The sequence below is a fragment of the Centropristis striata genome, chromosome 4 (assembly GCF_030273125.1).
Source record: "Centropristis striata isolate RG_2023a ecotype Rhode Island chromosome 4, C.striata_1.0, whole genome shotgun sequence".
Taxonomy (NCBI): domain Eukaryota; kingdom Metazoa; phylum Chordata; class Actinopteri; order Perciformes; family Serranidae; genus Centropristis; species Centropristis striata.
The window spans coordinates 39,901,724-39,909,619 of record NC_081520.1 but is presented as its reverse complement, the minus strand read 5'-3'; positions in this window follow the sequence as shown (position 1 = coordinate 39,909,619).

The window sequence follows — 7,896 nt, the reverse complement described above, 5'->3', positions numbered from 1 at the left end:
AGAATTTTGGAGAAACATGACCAAGAAATACGTCGTTATGGATTGTGTTTGTCTGAGTTTGATTACCACTGAAGTCTGATGTTTTAAGGGTGTAGCAGCATCTGCCTGGCTAAATGTCACAGTCTGTATTCATTTTGATTTGACGCCCCTAAAGGACACATTTAGTGACAAACAGTCATGGCAGATTAGCTCTGACATCCATATGTCTGTCTGTGCACACACCACCTATTCTATAGGGAAACAAAAGATCGGAGTGTGGAGGGAGAGAGAACTGAGGTGACCATGTTAAGAGGATTAGTGGTTGACGTGAAAGCTGAGGAGTGGCGCTTTTAGTGGAGAGTACAAAAGAAATGATAAGTCTATTATTGATTTTAGCAAAAAGCAAAACTCAAAATGATGCAGCACTTTAGGTGCCAATAAGTCAGGATAAGTATGCTGTCGACTTTATAGAAAACAAGACAAAAACAGAGTGTGTATCCTTTTAAAGATAAGGAAGAGAGAGAGAACAGGGAAATAACAGCTTTTTCAACTTTTAGTTACAAGTGAGCTTTACAAGAGGGCAATATTCTTTTGAATTCATTTTGATTTCATGCTTGGATGCCACCATCGTCATTAAAGCAGCTCAGTGATGTGACAATCCATAGCTCGCCTGTTCTTCCTGCTCCCTCAAAGACATTTTCACACTCCTTAGAATGTTTTCTTTTCTCTTCAGTAACTCCACAAAGATGATGTGAAATGGCTGTTTCCTTGGCAGTGTGGCTTTTTACTCCCTGCAGCAGATGTGACGGCGGATATTTCAGCACAACAGTCCATTCAGTAGCCAGGCAGATCCTTCACATCTACAAGAGAAAGTGGGGGGAGGTTTTTTTTTAGTTCTATTCAACATGGATCGTATATTCAATCTAGATAGTGGGCACACTTTAAGTGAAGTAGTGTGCATGTTTGAACTGTGTAACCATCCATTGGACAAAAACCAGCAATTTCTGTAGATATTTGAAGCATTTTCACCAATGCATTTCACAAGATTATTAGAGTTTCTGGTAACACTTTACAATAACCATCATTTATAAATGGTAAACAGATAGTTTATTAATGTTTAATCATCATTTATAAACTGTTTATAGACCATTTAGAATGGTAAATACATAATTTATTAATGTTTAACTAACTTAATCATGTATAAATGGCAAATAGAGGTATATTCATTTATAAACATGCCTATTAATGTAAGTTTTATAGTTACTTTACCATTAACAAACAATTAAATTATAACTAATTGTTTATAAATAGTTTTAGTTGCACCCATTTTCATAGTTTAACTCCATATTAAGTATGTTAATGATTTTGAAATGATTCATACACCTTTAAGAAATTGGTTGAAAACATTTAACGATTAAATATGTAAAGCACTTTGTAAATGGTTAATAATTGGTTTATATACTATCATCTATAAACATGATTTAGTTGGTTATTGTAAAGTGTTACCGAGTTTCCTTTACAATGAAAAACATCTTACAAAGCTGGAAAAGACAGAAAAAAGTAAATTTCCCAGTGACACCTTCTCCTGTAAGAGCACAATACAATTCCGAAATATAAATGGTATTAAAAAAAGAATATTCATTTCACAGCCCTATTCATCTCTTTCACTAGCTTACCAATTTAACACAATCAAATGTGAATAAATACACACATAATCATCATACAGGTAAAAGCATCCACCTACTGCTGGAGGCATCAGTGACCCCACGCCCACTTCAGCTGTGGAATAAACAGCTGTGTCCACAGCTATTCTCTCATAGTGCTGGACCAATAACTCTGACAGTTATTTTGCATATTTATGACTATGCTCAAGGGCCTCTCATGTTTGATAAATCTGTTTAATTGATTGTTTTATATCATTACGAGTGCTGACTCCTCTTAACTGACTCAGTGGGTGTTGCAAGTCATCAATGGCTGCTTCAGCTACAAAACATTACTGCCAATCAGCTAATCGGCTAAAAACAAGCCTCACCTGGTCTGTTGCAGGCGTTTGGCCGATGCAGCACCTGCACATCTTGGGACCTCATTCCTTTCTTTTTTTTTTGGCCCGTATGTTAAACTGCAAGATCACATTTGTTTTTATTCATGTTACTCGAGTGAGATGCATCAGAGTAAAAAACTCTGCAATCAACCATAACCAAAAGAACCACTACTGCTGTGGTAGCGTTTGTTCTTCGATTAATCTGTGTTTAGATCACGTTTGGACAAATATCATCTGGAGTATCACACAGGTAGGTGAATTTAACTCCTCCAGAAACTGAGTCTAGACGACAGCTGCTACAGTGCTGTGTTACTACATCAACATGTACCCAAAATAAGGATATAGATGTGATTTATTTTGGAAAAAAAGGATCAAAAGCAGGTTGAAACAACAACAACATGCTGATGTTTAAAAAGTCTAAATTCATGCTTTGTCAGGCCTTTTTTTTGCAAGATGACAATAAAACAGCAGGCCTTTTCATAGTTCGGTACCACAAATGTCCCGCTATATTACTGGAAAGATCTTTGCCGGCTTTTCGCCTTAGGGTGTTCATAGTGATCCTGTGAAGGCGTGATATTCGTGCCCTTCCATAGTGCAATCCGGCATCGTGGAACGAAGTGGGAGGGTAGTGGGAAGAGATGACAGTGAAGTACGACAGAGCAGCAGCAGTGCTGTGCAGTAGCTCAATGCTAATAGGCTACACAGTTAGCTCTGTAGCAGTTAAATGTGTATGCAGTAGTATGCAGCAGAATGTGTTCAGTTCAGTCGGCAACCTCCGTGTCTGAGCATGGAGGCCAACCAGGAAGTGCCTTAAGCCTGCAATCCACCGAAAATTCCAGCAGGGGGCGCTAAGTTTGGCTGCAAAAAAAATCTGCCCATTCATTTCAGTGCAAAATTTGAAAACTTCTGACTTGATTTATTACCTCAGAAATTTTTTTCAGGACAACACTATGGTCTCAATCGCTAGTTAAAAATGATCTTCAAGACAATTTGATGTCAATAGTTCTAATAATGGCCCCATTTAGAAGAAAATAGAAGGTAAAGAATACAAATAAAATACTTATATACAGTCTATGGTTCAGTTAGCGACCTCTGTTTGATTACAGCAAGCACCGGAAACTCTGTGCACAGTTACCAATGTTGGTTTGTTTACAATAAGCGTCGGACACTGCGCACAGTTAGCGACGACAGCCGCAGTGAGTGATTCGATGACTGTCGGACCAAGTGGGAGGTGTGTTTTAGACGTCACTCGCGACGTCAAATATTCTTGCCGGGATGCCCGTTTAAAAGTGGGACCGCTTCCAACAATCCAACCAATTTTCCTCCTCTGTGACTTCCTCCGGAGGCGGAAAATTGCCATCCCACTTCTGCTGCTTTCATAGTGCAGGCAAGACGTTACAGGGCCGTAAATGTCCTGGCAAGAAATGGCACTATGAAACGTCAAACGTGAAACTATCAAATGTTTAAAATGCTTGCCCCTGAATGGAGTTCAGGACAATTTGGGCTATTGTGACTGCCGTGCATACAGCAGTAAGGGCTCAAAATAAACAGATTTTACTGTGATTTAATTGCGACAGAGTGATCAAAAGGATTCTACCTGCATCATGATACAGCTGTGTAAAAAAAAAAAGTCTGAATTCATTCTTTGTCAAGTCTGTCCACAAGACGACAATATCACAGATAACTGACTTTGACTTTGCCAAACAATAACAACAATATTAATATTCATTGTCATTATATGTTCACTGATAGTTTATCGACTATAAATGGATGCTGCTGCTGCCTGCTGCTTATTTTTGGCCAACAAATCAGTGCTGCAGCCAGCTTGGGGACAGAATGAGCGGTGACCTTTCCGATATAATGAGCAGGGCACCGCTTGATCATGTTTGAGAACTATTGTTGTTTAGATGCATCTGTTAGCTCAGGTGCTATTTGCTGCTGTTGTTTCTTGTCTGGTATGTCAGCAGCTGGCTGGGAGATCACTGATTTACAAAACACATGGCCTCAGCTAAAAGTAACCCCTTCTTATATATTACATCACATATATTATTAAATAATATTCCCTTATTATATTATTATTTCATATGCTATTTCATGCTATTTCATAGCACCAACATTTTTATTTTTATACTGTACATTCATATTTATTCTGCACTGGAATTCTATTCTACTCCTTCTTTAGACACTTTATATTTTATTGTATTTTTATTGTATTTTATTGTATTTTATTGTATTTTTATATTTTATTGCTTGAAGTATGCCTAGGTTGTTCTTTTTATTTAATTGTGTTGTCATTGTCTATGTGTGTAATGCTGCTGCTACACTGTAATTTCCCAGTTTGGAATAAATAAAGTATATCTATCTATCTATCTATCTATCTATCTATCTATCTATCTATCTATCTATCTATCTATCTATCTATATATATATATATCTAACTATCTAACTATCTATCTATCTATCTATCTATCTATCTATCTATCTATCAATATATCTATCTATCTATCTATCTAACTATCTAACTATCTATCTATCTATCTATCTATCTATCTATCTATCTATCTATCTATCTATCTATTATGTATCTGCCACATTGAAAACAGGCACTGCAAGTTTTATCTTATTATTATAATCACTTTAAAATAACCTTACATTGCAGATATGTTAACAATTTATAGAATTGGAATTGGATGTTAAAAACGGGTCCTTTGTCACAGCTGGAGTAGATGTTTCTGGAAGCTCGTCTGTTACCATTCCCAGTGGTCGGATGACTCATGACTGCCACAAGCTGCACAACCTGGCTGTCTATTGATTATTTTTTTATTGAAACCGTAGCATTATATAACGCTGACATGTGCAGAACCCGTTTCTTTTTCAGAAGCTGTTGTTTTCCATTCATTTCAGTTTGGAACTAAAATCATCTGGCAGGTAAAGTTTTCCTGATATTCTCAGGTTGGTAGGCACTGCTGTGTAATCAGTCTGTTCACTCCCACTCACAGGACTAAAAAGGTCAAAACCCTGTATCACAGGCAGCGTGCTGTGACACTTGTTGGCTTGCTATTAATGACAGAGTCACAGAGTGTCCAACTGTCGGAGCCACCAACACCTTACAAGAAATTGGTTCTGATATTGATGCTGTTTTTGAACCAATTTGAGGTGTCAGAGTGACAGACTAATGTACTTCTGAGCTAAACCTGAAATCTTTCAAGTGTTGAAAAACAGCACAGAACATTGTCAAGAACTGTAGAGGAGGCACTGATAGTTCCAGAAAAAGATTTACAGCAATAGTTGTAAACAGTTTAGTGGGTTGTTAAATTCATACATCAATATGGACCCAAAATAAGGATATTTAGCTGTGATTTATTTTAGACAAAAAGGATCAAAAGTAGGTTGACTCACTCTGCACATTCTCCACTTAATTTGCACTAAGTTGTATATAGTATATTATTATTATTTTGTATATTTTGTATATTGTTAAATGTCTTTTCTTAGATTGTTTTTTATCTTATCTTAAAATTGTGTGATTTTCTGCGGCTGTAACAAAGAAATTTCCCCGCTGTGGGATTAATAAAGTCAAATCTATCTATCTAAACAACAACAACAACAACAACAACAACAACAACATGCTGATGTTTAAAAAGTCTAAATTCATGCTTTGTCAGGCCTTTTTTTTTTATTACAAGATGACAATCAAACAACAGGCCCTTTCATAGTTCGGTACCACAAATGTCCCGCTATATGCTAATGTTTTTTAACTCACAAAGTCAGAACTAATCTTATGTACAGATGTGTGTCAGTTTTGGGTGTAAAATTATAGAATGGACTAAATGATGAAATAAAGATGTGTAGTTCTATGTTAGTTTTCAAGAAGACTTTAAAGTCTAAAATTATCAAGGGTTCTGATATTGATGCTGTTTTTGAACCAATTTGAGGTGTCAGAGTGACAGACTAATGTACTTCAGAGCTAAATCTGAAATCTTTTTCAAGTGTTGAAAAACAAAACATTGTCAAGAACTGTAGAGGAGGCACTGATAGTTCCAGTCTGTGCAGAAAAAGATTTACAGCAATAGTTGTAAACAGTTTAGTGGGTTGTTAAATTAAATAGAATCCACAAAAGCAAATGGCTTCTTCTTTTTTTTTTTTCTTTGCTTTTGTTAGAGCTGATTCATTCTCAGCGCATTTCACTGCAGATTGTACTGCTGCGAACAAATTAAAGTTTAGATGGAATCAAGTTGCGTGTACACTCTGTGGCAACTCCATTACCTGTGTGTGTTTGAGTATGTGCACATCTTCTCTCTGTTTGTGTGTTAGGCAGCAAGATTGTAAATTGAGTCAAATGAGCTGCCTGTAATGCATAAATATCAGTATTTACCGGGGAGATGAAGACGTGTCATGTTTTTTTTCCTGTGACAACTGTCTCCCAGTTGAAAAAAAGCCAAACAGGTTTCCCCTATGAAGTGCTTCAGTGCTTTTACTTCTGGAGACTGGTTTCTTCCAAAAGAAAAGCCCATGTGTCGTTTATCCTGCAGCTTATCATGACTTGTATTTATGTGTGTAGTGATCGGCGCCCCCTAGAGGCCACAGTAATGATGAATGACTCCAGTGCCGAAGTGACGTTGCGTTACGGAGTGCGAAAGCAAAAGGGGAACTGAGAAAATGGAGTATTAAGCACCAAAGGGGAGGGGTGGTGGCTTTTCCTGCAAGTCCGGTGTGAAAAAAGTTACCAATGTTATTTAAAGTAACATATGCATATTTTCATACATAGTGCTGGTAGTTACATTAGCTATGTAACCAGTGGCGGTTCTACACAGGGGCCTCCAGAGGCCACTGCCCCTGTGAAGAAGCCCTTGGCCCCTGCTGTGGCCCCTGTGTCAAATTAATAATAAAATGATCAATTCATAACAATGAACAATGGAACAATTCTAACCTTTTTTTGTTCAAACGATATCTCATAGTACACAAAAGGAACCCAGAATGTGTACATTGTATAATAGTTTAACTCTAAGGAGACTTATAGGGCTATGTTGTCCATTTTTGAATCCCTTTCATGTCTTTACGTGTCTTTTTTGGTCATTTGTGTCTTTTTTTTGTCTTTTTTTGGTAATTTTGTGTCTTTTTTGTGTCTGTTTTAGTTATTTTGTGTCTTTTTTTTGTCATTTTGTGTCTTTTTTGTCATTTTTATGTCTTCTGTGGGGGTTTTTTTTGGTTATTCTGTCTTCTCATTTTGTGTCTTTTTTGGTCATTTTGTGTCTTTTTCAAGACATTCAAAGATTTTGAAAGCTTAAATATCATCTTTGCCATTTTTCCATGTGCTAATGTGCCCCTCTGATTAAACACTGTAAAACTGGTCTAGAACCACCACTGTATGTAACTATTTCACTTCCATGAGTTGCATGCATTTATTTACTTATTTAGCTATTTTTTCATAACATCTACTAATGTCATTTTTCTCTAACGTTGGGAAACTGATGCATAAAAATTAAAATGACCTTACAGTTGAACTACCTCCGATCTAAAACTGCTTTAACAAAAACTGTTTATTAAAACTTTCAATCAAATAAGATTTATTGGCGGACTGTAATAATGCCATTTCAAGGAGGAGGGAGTGCAGTAATTTATCTATGGCAGCATTAATGGGGTTTGGAGAATTAATCTTTCAGTACTTATATTATTATTACTTATTATAGCAGTCTTCAGTATGCAAACAAACACACATCCTAAAAGTCTAGTTTCCTGCAGGATTCCAGTAGGTTTTGTGAGAGTTCCCAGTAAATACTAGAACCTCAATTGGAATTATTTAACCTTATGTAAGTGTACCTTATATTATTTTATAGAGTGCAATTTTTAGTCGCCCTTAGCCAGATTATTCCGTTCTG